At 40.4% G+C, this 14,507-nt stretch overlaps 1 protein-coding gene across 1 annotated transcript in view; it reads right to left on the reverse strand.

Moving 5' to 3' along the window:
• CARD14 (caspase recruitment domain family member 14) overlaps window positions 1-13,831 on the reverse strand; it is a 152,673-nt gene extending 138,842 nt beyond the window's left edge. Inside the window, exon 1 of the mRNA XM_069752427.1 lies at window positions 13,771-13,831. The gene's annotated coding sequence lies outside the window, so the exon portion shown is untranslated. The remainder of the gene's footprint in view (window positions 1-13,770) is intronic.
• Between the last annotated feature and the right edge of the window lie 676 nt (window positions 13,832-14,507).

Here is a 14,507-nt window from a genome sequence, read left to right on the forward strand (position 1 = left end):
TGGCACGCACTAGTGATGCGCGTCCCCATTGCTGTTAATGGGCGCGCTAACGGATGCGTTGCATGCCGTTAATTTCACCGTGCAACGCTGTCCGTTAGCGCGGTCCCATTAACGCAATGGGAACCTAGCCTTACTGATCAATCATCAGTAACAAGAAGTAAAATACCAGTACTTAAAAGCAAAAAACTACTTAATCAGTCAACTAATATATTGAAAAGTAACACCATTAAAGGTGCACATGTCTAATTTACAGTCAAATGAGGCCAAGCTTTTATCTGATGGGAAAGATGTGGGTCTGCATCTGAAATTTTTACCTGAAGAGAGTACCCCTTCTAAATCCACACATACTACTAGAGACTACAATCTGGGAGAAATTAAAGGGGAGGTTCCTAATGTAGCTCCTTATTCTGCTAAATTTGTTAAGGAAACAACAAATATTTTCTCCACAGACAAATTTGTTTCTTCTCACAAAGATATAGAAAACAAATCTGATCAATCAGATGAATCCCTCGACTCATCGGGACAGTTGGAGAATAGTCACTCTGAGGCGTTTTATAACGATACAGATTCTTTTGGTTATAGACGTAACTATTTTTCTGATGACATGGGTCCCGATGACATTTTTACTTCATGTTCATATTCTTCTTCAAAACATACAACCAGTTGTGAAAATTCTGAAATTTTTGAAAAATGTAAACAAAAAGCTAAATCAGTCAAACTAAATCAGAGACAATTACAAGGGCAATGTAATTACAATAATTCATTGATAAATGATATTCAAGCAACCGATGATAACACAACAGAAAAATTTATGATCAACATATGTAAGGCCCTCCTAGTTTCAGTAGATAATTAAGGGTAAAATACTAATAATAACGATAACTCAAAAATATAATCTGAAATCAAAATGGAAGCTGATGATTCTATACACTTAAACAAAGTCAAAGCTTCCAAGAGTTTCATCAAAGAACTCTTCAAAGATATGTTATCGCGCATAGCGGATGTCTCTCTTTCAAAATTCTATGAGGCTTCTGATGGCTCCTTATGTAGCTCAAAGAGAATTGTCTCCTCATTCAAAATTCAAAAGTCCTCATATCCTACTAAAGATCAGAACATTACTTCAACATATTCATTAATGATCTGGTAGAAGGTTTATACAGTAAAATATCGATATTTGCAGATGATACAAAACTATGTAAAGCAGTTAATACAAGAGAAGATAGTATTCTGCTACAGATGGATCTGGATAAGTTGGAAACTTGGGCTGAAAGGTGGCAGATGAGGTTTAACAATGATAAATGTAAGGTTATACACATGGGAAGAAGGAATCAATATCACCATTACACACTGAATGGGAAACCACTGGGTAAATCTGACAGGGAGAAGGACTTGGGGATCCTAGTTAATGATAAACTTACCTGGAGCAGCCAGTGCCAGGCAACAGCTGCCAAGGCAAACAGGATCATGGGGTGCATTAAAAGAGGTCTGGATACATATGATGAGAGCATTATACTGCCTCTGTACAAATCCCTAGTTAGACCGCACATGGAGTACTGTGTCCAGTTTTGGGCACCTGTGCTCAGGAAGGATATAATGGAACTAGAGAGAGTACAAAGGAGGGCAACAAAATTAATAAAGGGGATGGGAGAACTACAATACCCAGATAGATTAGCGAAATTAGGATTATTTAGTCTAGAAAAAAGACGACTGAGGGGCGATCTAATAACCATGTATAAGTATATAAGGGGACAATACAAATATCTCGCTGAGGATCTGTTTTTACAAAGGAAGGTGACGGGCACAAGGGGGCATTCTTTGCGTCTGGAGGAGAGAAGGTTTTTCCACCAACATAGAAGAGGATTCTTTACTGTTAGGGCAGTGAGAATCTGGAATTGCTTGCCTGAGGAGGTGGTGATGGCGAACTCAGTCAAGGGGTTCAAGAGAATACATTTAAAAAAACCTGATCTGCACATCCAAACATAGACTGAGTGTGAACAGGTGCTGAACCCAGAGTCGCCAACTCGTATATAGTTAAATAAATAGGGCAGCACACTGCAGCGCCAAAACATGCAAACTTGAAAACACGAAATTTAAACTGCATTACTGCACTAGAAATATGAAAAATGAGAGCTTTTAGCGCATAAAAATGGCCAATTTTATGTGTACCTCGTAGCCACTTTACGGCATCTCTCTTATACGAGGTCCTACTCTAAACCTACCTCGCTGAGAATAAACGTCTCCATCTGAATGGGTACATGTGAAACCTCTCCTTGGACTCAAATTCTCTCTCACTGTGGAGGGGTATTGGACCTACTATAATTAAAACACCTGAAGCTAGGAGGCGGGGAGTGCACGATCAGAAGGCTAGAGAATACATTTCAAAAAACCTGATCTGCACATCCAAACATAGACTGAGTGTGAACAGGTGCTGAACCCAGAGTCGCCAACTCGTATATAGTTAAATAAATAGGGCAGCACACTGCAGCGCCAAAACATGCAAACTTGAAAACACGAAATTTAAACTGCATTACTGCACTAGAAATATGAAAAATGAGAGCTTTTAGCGCATAAAAATGGCCAATTTTATGTGTACCTCGTAGCCACTTAAGGCATCTCTCTTATACGAGGTCCTACTCTAAACCTACCTCGCTGAGAATAAACGTCTCCATCTGAATGGGTACATGTGAAACCTCTCCTTGGACTCAAATTCTCTCTCACTGTGGAGGGGTATTGGACCTACTATAATTAAAACACCTGAAGCTAGGAGGCGGGGAGTGCACGATCAGAAGGCTAGAGAATACATTTCAAAAAACCTGATCTGCACATCCAAACATAGACTGAGTGTGAACAGGTGCTGAACCCAGAGTCGCCAACTCGTATATAGTTAAATAAATAGGGCAGCACACTGCAGCGCCAAAACATGCAAACTTGAAAACACGAAATTTAAACTGCATTACTGCACTAGAAATATGAAAAATGAGAGCTTTTAGCGCATAAAAATGGCCAATTTTATGTGTACCTCGTAGCCACTTTACGGCATCTCTCTTAGACGAGGTCCTACTCTAAACCTACCTCGCTGAGAATAAACGTCTCTATCTGAATGGGTACATGTGAAACCTCTCCTTGGACTCAAATTCTCTCTCACTGTGGAGGGGTATTGGACCTACTATAATTAAAACACCTGAAGCTAGGAGGCGGGGAGTGCACGATCAGAAGGCTAGAGAATACATTTAAAAAAACCTGATCTGCACATCCAAACATAGACTGAGTGTGAACAGGTGCTGAACCCAGAGTCGCCAACTCGTATATAGTTAAATAAATAGGGCAGCACACTGCAGCGCCAAAACATGCAAACTTGAAAACACGAAATTTAAACTGAATTACTGCACTAGAAATATGAAAAATGAGAGCTTTTAGCGCATAAAAATGGCCAATTTTATGTGTACCTCGTAGCCACTTAAGGCATTTCTCTTATACGAGGTCCTACTCTAAACCTACCTCACTGAGAATAAACGTCTCCATCTGAATGGGTACATGTGAAACCTCTCCTTGGACTCAAATTCTCTCTCACTGTGGAGGGGTATTGGACCTACTATAATTAAAACACCTGAAGCTAGGAGGCGGGGAGTGCACGATCAGAAGGCTAGAGAATACATTTCAAAAAACCTGATCTGCACATCCAAACATAGACTGAGTGTGAACAGGTGCTGAACCCAGAGTCGCCAACTCATATATAGTTAAATATATAGGGCAGCACACTGCAGCGCCAAAACATGCAAACTTGAAAACACGAAACACGAGTAGGACCTCGTATAAGAGAGATGCCGTAAAGTGGCTACGAGGTACACATAAAATTGGCCATTTTTATGCACTAAAAGCTCTCATTTTTCATATTTCTAGTGCAGTAATGCAGTTTAAATTTCGTGTTTTCAAGTTTGCATGTTTTGGCGCTGCAGTGTGCTGCCCTATTTATTTAACTATATACGAGTTGGCGACTCTGGGTTCAGCACCTGTTCACACTCAGTCTATGTTTGGATGTGCAGATCAGGTTTTTTGAAATGTATTCTCTAGCCTTCTGATCGTGCACTCCCTGCCTCCTAGCTTCAGGTGTTTTAATTATAGTAGGTCCAATACCCCTCCACAGTGAGAGAGAATTTGAGTCCAAGGAGAGGTTTCACATGTACCCATTCAGATGGAGACGTTTATTCTCAGCGAGGTAGGTTTAGAGTAGGACCTCGTATAAGAGAGATGCCGTAAAGTGGCTACGAGGTACACATAAAATTGGCCATTTTTATGCGCTAAAAGCTCTCATTTTTCATATTTCTAGTGCAGTAATGCAGTTTAAATTTCGTGTTTTCAAGTTTGCATGTTTTGGCGCTGCAGTGTGCTGCCCTATTTATTTAACTATATACGAGTTGGCGACTCTGGGTTCAGCACCTGTTCACACTCAGTCTATGTTTGGATGTGCAGATCAGGTTTTTTGAAATGTATTCTCTAGCCTTCTGATCGTGCACTCCCTGCCTCCTAGCTTCAGGTGTTTTAATTATAGTAGGTCCAATACCCCTCCACAGTGAGAGAGAATTTGAGTCCAAGGAGAGGTTTCACATGTACCCATTCAGATGGAGACGTTTATTCTCAGCGAGGTAGGTTTAGAGTAGGACCTCGTATAAGAGAGATGCCGTAAAGTGGCTACGAGGTACACATAAAATTGGCCATTTTTATGCGCTAAAAGCTCTCATTTTTCATATTTCTAGTGCAGTAATGCAGTTTAAATTTCGTGTTTTCAAGTTTGCATGTTTTGGCGCTGCAGTGTGCTGCCCTATTTATTTAACTATATACGAGTTGGCGACTCTGGGTTCAGCACCTGTTCACACTCAGTCTATGTTTGGATGTGCAGATCAGGTTTTTTGAAATGTATTCTCTAGCCTTCTGATCGTGCACTCCCCGCCTCCTAGCTTCAGGTGTTTTAATTATAGTAGGTCCAATACCCCTCCACAGTGAGAGAGAATTTGAGTCCAAGGAGACGTTTCACATGTACCCATTCAGATGGAGACGTTTATTCTCAGCGAGGTAGGTTTAGAGTAGGACCTCGTATAAGAGAGATGCCGTAAAGTGGCTACGAGGTACACATAAAATTGGCCATTTTTATGCGCTAAAAGCTCTCATTTTTCATATTTCTAGTGCAGTAATGCAGTTTAAATTTCGTGTTTTCAAGTTTGCATGTTTTGGCGCTGCAGTGTGCTGCCCTATTTATTTAACTATATACGAGTTGGCGACTCTGGGTTCAGCACCTGTTCACACTCAGTCTATGTTTGGATGTGCAGATCAGGTTTTTTGAAATGTATTCTCTAGCCTTCTGATCGTGCACTCCCCGCCTCCTAGCTTCAGGTGTTTTAATTATAGTAGGTCCAATACCCCTCCACAGTGAGAGAGAATTTGAGTCCAAGGAGACGTTTCACATGTACCCATTCAGATGGAGACGTTTATTCTCAGCGAGGTAGGTTTAGAGTAGGACCTCGTATAAGAGAGATGCCGTAAAGTGGCTACGAGGTACACATAAAATTGGCCATTTTTATGCGCTAAAAGCTCTCATTTTTCATATTTCTAGTGCAGTAATGCAGTTTAAATTTCGTGTTTTCAAGTTTGCATGTTTTGGCGCTGCAGTGTGCTGCCCTATTTATTTAACTATATACGAGTTGGCGACTCTGGGTTCAGCACCTGTTCACACTCAGTCTATGTTTGGATGTGCAGATCAGGTTTTTTGAAATGTATTCTCTAGCCTTCTGATCGTGCACTCCCCGCCTCCTAGCTTCAGGTGTTTTAATTATAGTAGGTCCAATACCCCTCCACAGTGAGAGAGAATTTGAGTCCAAGGAGAGGTTTCACATGTACCCATTCAGATGGAGACGTTTATTCTCAGCGAGGTAGGTTTAGAGTAGGACCTCGTATAAGAGAGATGCCGTAAAGTGGCTACGAGGTACACATAAAATTGGCCATTTTTATGCGCTAAAAGCTCTCATTTTTCATATTTCTAGTGCAGTAATGCAGTTTAAATTTCGTGTTTTCAAGTTTGCATGTTTTGGCGCTGCAGTGTGCTGCCCTATTTATTTAGCTATATACGAGTTGGCGACTCTGGGTTCAGCACCTGTTCACACTCAGTCTATGTTTGGATGTGCAGTTCAGGTTTTTTGAAATGTATTCTCTAGCCTTCTGATCGTGCACTCCCCGTCTCCTAGCTTCAGGTGTTTTAATTATAGTAGGTCCAATACCCCTCCACAGTGAAAGAGAATTTGAGTCCAAGGAGAGGTTTCACATGTACCCATTCAGATGGAGACGTTTATTCTCAGCGAGGTAGGTTTAGAGTAGGACCTCGTATAAGAGAGATGCCGTAAAGTGGCTACGAGGTACACATAAAATTGGCCATTTTTATGCGCTAAAAGATCTCATTTTTCATATTTCTAGTGCAGTAATGCAGTTTAAATTTCGTGTTTTCAAGTTTGCATGTTTTGGCGCTGCAGTGTGCTGCCCTATTTATTTAACTATATACGAGTTGGCGACTCTGGGTTCAGCACCTGTTCACACTCAGTCTATGTTTGGATGTGCAGATCAGGTTTTTTGAAATGTATTCTCTAGCCTTCTGATCGTGCACTCCCCGCCTCCTAGCTTCAGGTGTTTTAATTATAGTAGGTCCAATACCCCTCCACAGTGAGAGAGAATTTGAGTCCAAGGAGAGGTTTCACATGTACCCATTCAGATGGAGACGTTTATTCTCAGCGAGGTAGGTTTAGAGTAGGACCTCGTATAAGAGAGATGCCGTAAAGTGGCTACGAGGTACACATAAAATTGGCCATTTTTATGCGCTAAAAGCTCTCATTTTTCATATTTCTAGTGCAGTAATGCAGTTTAAATTTCGTGTTTTCAAGTTTGCATGTTTTGGCGCTGCAGTGTGCTGCCCTATTTATTTAACTATATACGAGTTGGCGACTCTGGGTTCAGCACCTGTTCACGCTCAGTCTATGTTTGGATGTGCAGATTAGGTTTTTTGAAATGTATTCTCTAGCCTTCTGATCGTGCACTCCCCGCCTCCTAGCTTCAGGTGTTTTAATTATAGTAGGTCCAATACCCCTCCACAGTGAGAGAGAATTTGAGTCCAAGGAGAGGTTTCACATGTACCCATTCAGATGGAGACGTTTATTCTCAGCGAGGTAGGTTTAGAGTAGGACCTCGTATAAGAGAGATGCCGTAAAGTGGCTACGAGGTACACATAAAATTGGCCATTTTTATGCGCTAAAAGCTCTCATTTTTCATATTTCTAGTGCAGTAATGCAGTTTAAATTTCGTGTTTTCAAGTTTGCATGTTTTGGCGCTGCAGTGTGCTGCCCTATTTATTTAACTATATACGAGTTGGCGACTCTGGGTTCAGCACCTGTTCACACTCAGTCTATGTTTGGATGTGCAGATCAGGTTTTTTGAAATGTATTCTCTAGCCTTCTGATCGTGCACTCCCCGCCTCCTAGCTTCAGGTGTTTTAATTATAGTAGGTCCAATACCCCTCCACAGTGAAAGAGAATTTGAGTCCAAGGAGAGGTTTCACATGTACCCATTCAGATGGAGACGTTTATTCTCAGCGAGGTAGGTTTAGAGTAGGACCTCGTATAAGAGAGATGCCGTAAAGTGGCTACGAGGTACACATAAAATTGGCCATTTTTATGCGCTAAAAGCTCTCATTTTTCATATTTCTAGTGCAGTAATGCAGTATAAATTTCGTGTTTTCAAGTTTGCATGTTTTGGCGCTGCAGTGTGCTGCCCTATTTATTTAACTATATACGAGTTGGCGACTCTGGGTTCAGCACCTGTTCACACTCAGTCTATGTTTGGATGTGCAGATCAGGTTTTTTGAAATGTATTCTCTAGCCTTCTGATCGTGCACTCCCCGCCTCCTAGCTTCAGGTGTTTTAATTATAGTAGGTCCAATACCCCTCCACAGTGAGAGAGAATTTGAGTCCAAGGAGAGGTTTCACATGTACCCATTCAGATGGAGACGTTTATTCTCAGCGAGGTAGGTTTAGAGTAGGACCTCGTATAAGAGAGATGCCGTAAAGTGGCTACGAGGTACACATAAAATTGGCCATTTTTATGCGCTAAAAGCTCTCCTTTTTCATATTTCTAGTGCAGTAATGCAGTTTAAATTTCGTGTTTTCAAGTTTGCATGTTTTGGCGCTGCAGTGTGCTGCCCTATTTATTTAACTATATACGAGTTGGCGACTCTGGGTTCAGCACCTGTTCACACTCAGTCTATGTTTGGATGTGCAGATCAGGTTTTTTGAAATGTATTCTCTAGCCTTCTGATCGTGCACTCCCCGCCTCCTAGCTTCAGGTGTTTTAATTATAGTAGGTCCAATACCCCTCCACAGTGAGAGAGAATTTGAGTCCAAGGAGAGGTTTCACATGTACCCATTCAGATGGAGACGTTTATTCTCAGCGAGGTAGGTTTAGAGTAGGACCTCGTATAAGAGAGATGCCGTAAAGTGGCTACGAGGTACACATAAAATTGGCCATTTTTATGCGCTAAAAGCTCTCATTTTTCATATTTCTGGTGCAGTAATGCAGTTTAAATTTCGTGTTTTCAAGTTTGCATGTTTTGGCGCTGCAGTGAGGGGTTCAAGAGAGGCCTGGATGTCTTCCTGGAGCAGAACAATATTGTATCATACAATTAGGTTCTGTAGAAGGACGTAGATCTGGGGATTTATTATGATGGAATATAGGCTGAACTGGATGGACAAATGTCTTTTTTCGGCCTTACTAACTATGTTACTATGTTACTACAATCTCAGATTCATTGAAAAACATTCAAAAATATATTACTTCCTTCAGCAAAAGTCTAACTAATCTTGAAAACTTAAAACGGAAAAAACATGTGAAGATCAGAGGGATTCCAAAAACGGTCCAGTCTTTCCAGTTAAGGGATTACATCTCTTCCTTAGGTTCTCATTTTATTCCTAACACCCATGGGAAAAACTTAATTGAGAAGGTCTTTAGAATTCACAGGCCATCTACTCTTCTGTCTGATGTTGCTACTGATGTTATCGTCTCTTTTTACCCCAACTGGGTCAGAAATACACTACTCGGTATTTCAAAACAGCCAACATTCCTCTCTTCTCCGTTTGGTCCTTTAACCTTTTTTAAAGACCTTGTCTAAGGAAACCTTGCATAAACGGAAATTATTTCAATCCACTACTTGTGAGCTTCAAAAGGCCAGTATACCTTACAATTGGACTCAGTTCTCTACACTACAAATTAAATTTGCATCTAAATTGATTAATATTTCTTCTCCAGCGGAGGGAGCTGATTTCCTGTAACGTGCCGGTATAAAATCCTCCATGGGTTCTCCCGGACTTCTTTCTATGTCCAAATCAAACTTTTATCCCAAGTGAAATAGTTCTGCAATCAACATTTTACTGAAAATAGTAACTTTATTATACAAAGGCCCGGAAAAGCTGTTTTCCACTTACTCCTCAATTGTAGCTTGTAAATGAACCGTACTTTGCTCTCACAAAGTTCTAGGGTCACTGTAGGTGATTCCTGACAGGGCAGGCCCTTATATACATCATACATCATACTTACTTTTTTGTTATTACGAAGCAACAGTTGTATTAGGTTTAATATTGAGCTACATTTAATCTGTTTGAGTAAGTTACAGTCTTTTTCTGTTTGAGTAAGCTACAGTAGTATATATATGTATGCCTGTCTTTTCTTTTCCTTTTGTCCCATCCACCCTGTTTTCCCTTTCCCTTTACCTCTATTAAATTTATAAAATCAATAAAAATTATTTGAAAAGAATCCTTCCTATGGGATAGTACTTCTATTCCTGAGCTTTCAATAAACCTATTGGTTCTACGCTATCCATGAAAAATTTATATCTTTGCACTTGTACCATACAAGGCAAGTATCAACCTAATCATTAGGGATAAAAACAATTCTATCCCAACACCATTTAGGCCATAAGACTCTTGCAGTCGCTGAGAGTCAGGCTATTGGTTCACTCAGAAACAATAACAAATGTATAATCAAACCAACTGTTAAAGGCAGTGCTATAGTTCTATATTAATGATGTATCATGCCTAATACCTCAATGAAATTTTCAGACAATTATCCGACACATCAACATGTAAAAAAAATTCCATCTGACCCTATCCCCACTATCAGCAATAAGACTTTTTTTTGGGCACATGGCAGGGCTTGGAATAGAAGGAGAGAAAAAGCACCGTTTTACTTTTTTAACACAAAATTTATTGTTGTGCATTCAAGCATTGTTTAGTGGTTCTTTAACCAGTTTGCATATACTTTTGGTCCCCTCATATTTTTATTTCTATTATACTGTGGCTCTCCCTCCTTTTTTTGGAGGTTCATAGCACTGTTTTTTTGTAATAGTTATCTTATCATTGTCTTTTATTTTCTATAAATAAATATTGTGATGCAGTGACCCCTGTTACAGGTAGGTGTGCTGCATGGTCTCCTCAGAATATGGACGAAGACATATTGACTATTGAGGCCATGGGAATGCATGACAGTTGCAGGCATATATATGATGGTGAAACAATGTCCGGCATGATTGTAAATGGCCGTCATGTGTCACAGAGAGAGTTTGCGCTGTAATCCTGAAGTATGCTGTTCTGGGACCTGTAGTCTCACAAGTATTTGTGTAGCTTTAAAGGGAGGCTTACAGGGTTAGTTGGAGAGCTGGGGGGTCTGACTAACCACACACACCTCCCACCTTTGGGAGTGGTTACAAATATGTAATGTGACCATGGTGTGGCCACAGGCTCTCTCTCTGTTTGGAAGGTCCTGTGTGTGGACTGGATTCCTGGGAAGAACATGGTAAAGACATGTGCCTGCAGAGACTGTGATGGCTATCTGGGTTGGGGGAAGCTACCGTCCTTCGGTGGGTCTGGAACTGACTGATGTGTGCCTGCCAGGCAAGTCAGGACCCATGTGATGCCAACCGGTGAAAACTTGCAATGCTGTCAAGCCGGTACTCCAGACTGTGTGTGTCTGGCTCCAGAGCGAGCCTGAATATTGGATTCAACCGATATGGTTACAGTCCTGATGGAACAGTGCCATGTTATGAACACTCTTCTTTGTTTTTCCGGATCTGAAGGCTGTTATTTTGTGTTTGTGCCGCTGGGGTTTAAGGAGCATTAAACCCAATTTAAAGGAAATACGGTCTTGCTGTGTGTTTTATATCGCTGCCAAGCGAGTATTCCCCAACCCGCTAGTGATTGTGGCATCACAATATCTATTTTTAAGTTTAGTATTTGTGAGTTGGAATCATTTCTTGCCCAGCGGCAACTAACCGTAATAGGCCAGGTTGATGTATTTTGGTTTGAGGTGTCTAACAACTACTGACCTTTTTGGGCATATAGGAATTATGCATACATTCATAGACATACACATATACCGTACATACATACACACATAGACATACACATACAGCTCTGGCAAAAATTAAGAGACCACCACATCAAAACCCTGTCATGGGCAGCCAAATCTCTAGACCTGAACCCCATTGAAAACCTCTGGAATGTAATCAATAGGATGATGGCCATCAAACAAAGAAGAACTGCTTACATTTTTGCACCAGAAGCAGTGTGAAAGACTGGTGGAAAGCATGCCAAGACGCATGAAAGCTGTGATTAAAACTCATGGTTATTCCACAAAATATTGATTTCTGAACTCTTGTTGAGTTAAAACATTAGTATTGTTGTTTCTAAATGATTATGAACTTGTTTTCTTTGCATTATTTGAGGTCTGAAAGCACTGGAGTTTTTGTTTTGTTTTGACCATTTCTCCTTTTCAGAAAAAAATACAAAATTTATTGCTTGGAAATTCAGAAACATGTTGTCAGAAGTTTGTAGACTAAAATAACAATTTACATTTTACTAAAAAATATGCCTATAAAGAGAAAAATCAGACAAATTGAGCATTTTGCAGTGGTCTCTTAATTTTTGTCAGAGCTGTATACCGTACATACATATACACACATACCGTTCATGCATACACACACATAGACATAGATTTATACTGTACATGCATACACACTACACACACATAGATACACACACATACGTACACACACACACACACACATAAATATATTGTACATACATACACAGATGCACACATACATACACACATATACATATACTGTACATACATACACACATATGCAAATATACAAGCACACACATACTAATCCATAATATCAGGTGTTCAGATGAGACATGGAGGAAGTCGGCCGCATAGTTTAGAGATCAGCTGGAGAGAGTGGCAGAAACCACTGTGGGAGATAGGGACACAGAAGAGAGGATTTGCGTGCCCTGCGGCCGTGCTGTCCTGTGCAGTGAGCCTCCTCCCTGACCTCTTCTCTTTGAGGAGATGCTGCTGGGAAGAGAACAGTAGATTGAGCAGAATACACACAGTAAGTCCTGCTCTTCCTCCACTGTAGTCCCCTGTTTGCTGTGTGGCCCAGGCCCCCTGACTAAAGGTGAACACTCACAATCTGGATGTGCCATGCAAGAGAACAGAGGTGGCAGCCAGTGAGCGCTGTCATCAGTCTGGTGGGGAAAGTGTTCATTGGCCAGTGTCTCTCCCTACATGAGACGCCACCTTTTTGAATTCTCACACTCCGCTCACCGCTCTCTCCCAGTATCCTCTTATTACTGGAGGGAGTGAGAGGGGCCCGATGCTGCATGACACCGGGCCATTCTCACTCCCATCCGTTATCTTAAATGAGTGACCCCACAGCGGCTGCATGGTCTGCTGCTATGGGTACTATGCTCCTGCCTGCAAGGGCCCCCTACACCTCCGGGCACCGATGCAGTTGCACCAGCTGCACGTGCGGTATGTACGCCCCTACTGATGTGTATGGCCACCTTTACAGTGTTGCTTTTTTCCAAACATTTGATTCCAAAATTCATCTGGAATTTCAAATTGTTGTATTGCGTGTTTTCAATATTGACCTTTTAGATTATAGACTTCCTGCATGGTTTCAGTTCATGAAAAGTGTGCACACAGTAAGCAATTAACTACTATTTTTATCACCAACTCGACTGCTATTACCCTGTGTGCATTTCTAGTAATAATAACAATAATAATATAGCAAACAACATTTAACAATATAACATTCTAAGAAAAGCAGTTTAGCTAAAATGCCAAGATGTTAATCAGAAACTTAACTCACATGAGGTTTTTAGCAAGACTCGAGTATGTGTATACAAGGCAATTCTTAAAGGTTGAAACATAGCTTAAAACTCACTTAATTAATTTGTTCTTTGTTCTTTATTTAGTCTATTTAAAAATACATTGGTGTCTTTAACAGCAAGATTTAAAGTTATAAAAGTCGAAAACAGTCTATGAATGGACAACTTTGATTCTCACACTCACATCTAGACAATTATAAATAAATTCAACTTCTATGCAAACTTTTGTCAGCATTTGTCAAGGTAACCTTTTTATAGGCAGATTAAGCCAATAAACGATGACACATGAAAGATTAGAGACTTTACCCTGCAATAACATAACAACACCATGGTCATATCCTTTACCTCTAGTGATTTTATGCTCCAGGTTTAAAAGCTTTTCTTAACTCCCTGTATTACTTAATGAGTGATATATTACCTTACTTTATACAGTTTATGTTAATATTTCAACTAAGCAGACAAACAACAATCTCAAAACACAGCATAAAGATTAAAATGTACATGAACATACCTTGCTGCTGTCAGTGCGAAAGGTTTTGACTTGTGATGAATATTCGTAGACTTTTTTTCTGATCCTTAGCGACAGTAGTGGTAGCTAAAATGGGAGTGTAAGTGAAGTAGAAAAGCCAGTCTTACGGGTTAAATGCCTATCCTTGAATTTAATGACTCAAGATGATTGATTTTTTTTTTAAAGTAAGTCACTGGAGAAGGTGATTTATTCTATTTTTGGTGGAGTTATTTACGGGGAACCTGTCACAGTACTTTATATTATTAAAACCTGGTGACAGGTTACTCCATCAAAAATAGAATAAATCACCAGCGTAGAGCGAAGTACACCTGTGCATGAGCGCGATTGGGGGACATTGTTGATGATGTAGAACACTTCGTCCACATGGAGCAGGAAAGGAGGACGGCGACCATAAGAAGAGAGAAGGCTCCAAATCAAGATCAGCAGAACCCATTGGACTGGATTGAGCCATATGTGGGCATAATAAAAGGTTCTCTTTGTGCTAGGCAGAGAGGATTGGAGAGAGACATACAGCTTACTAGAATGTTGTACAAGAGACCTGAAAGGTGGTGGCTGTAAATTATATTGGGAAAACAAGATGACAGGTTCCCTTTAAGTATACATAACTAACCCCTTAATGACCAGAGATATTTTTGGTTTTGCATTTTCATTTTGTGCTCCACCTTCTTCCCAGAGCCATAACTTTTTTTATTTTTCCGTCAAAATGGCCATGTGAGGGC

This window comes from Ranitomeya imitator, chromosome 2 (assembly GCF_032444005.1).
Source record: "Ranitomeya imitator isolate aRanImi1 chromosome 2, aRanImi1.pri, whole genome shotgun sequence".
Lineage (NCBI taxonomy): Eukaryota > Metazoa > Chordata > Amphibia > Anura > Dendrobatidae > Ranitomeya > Ranitomeya imitator.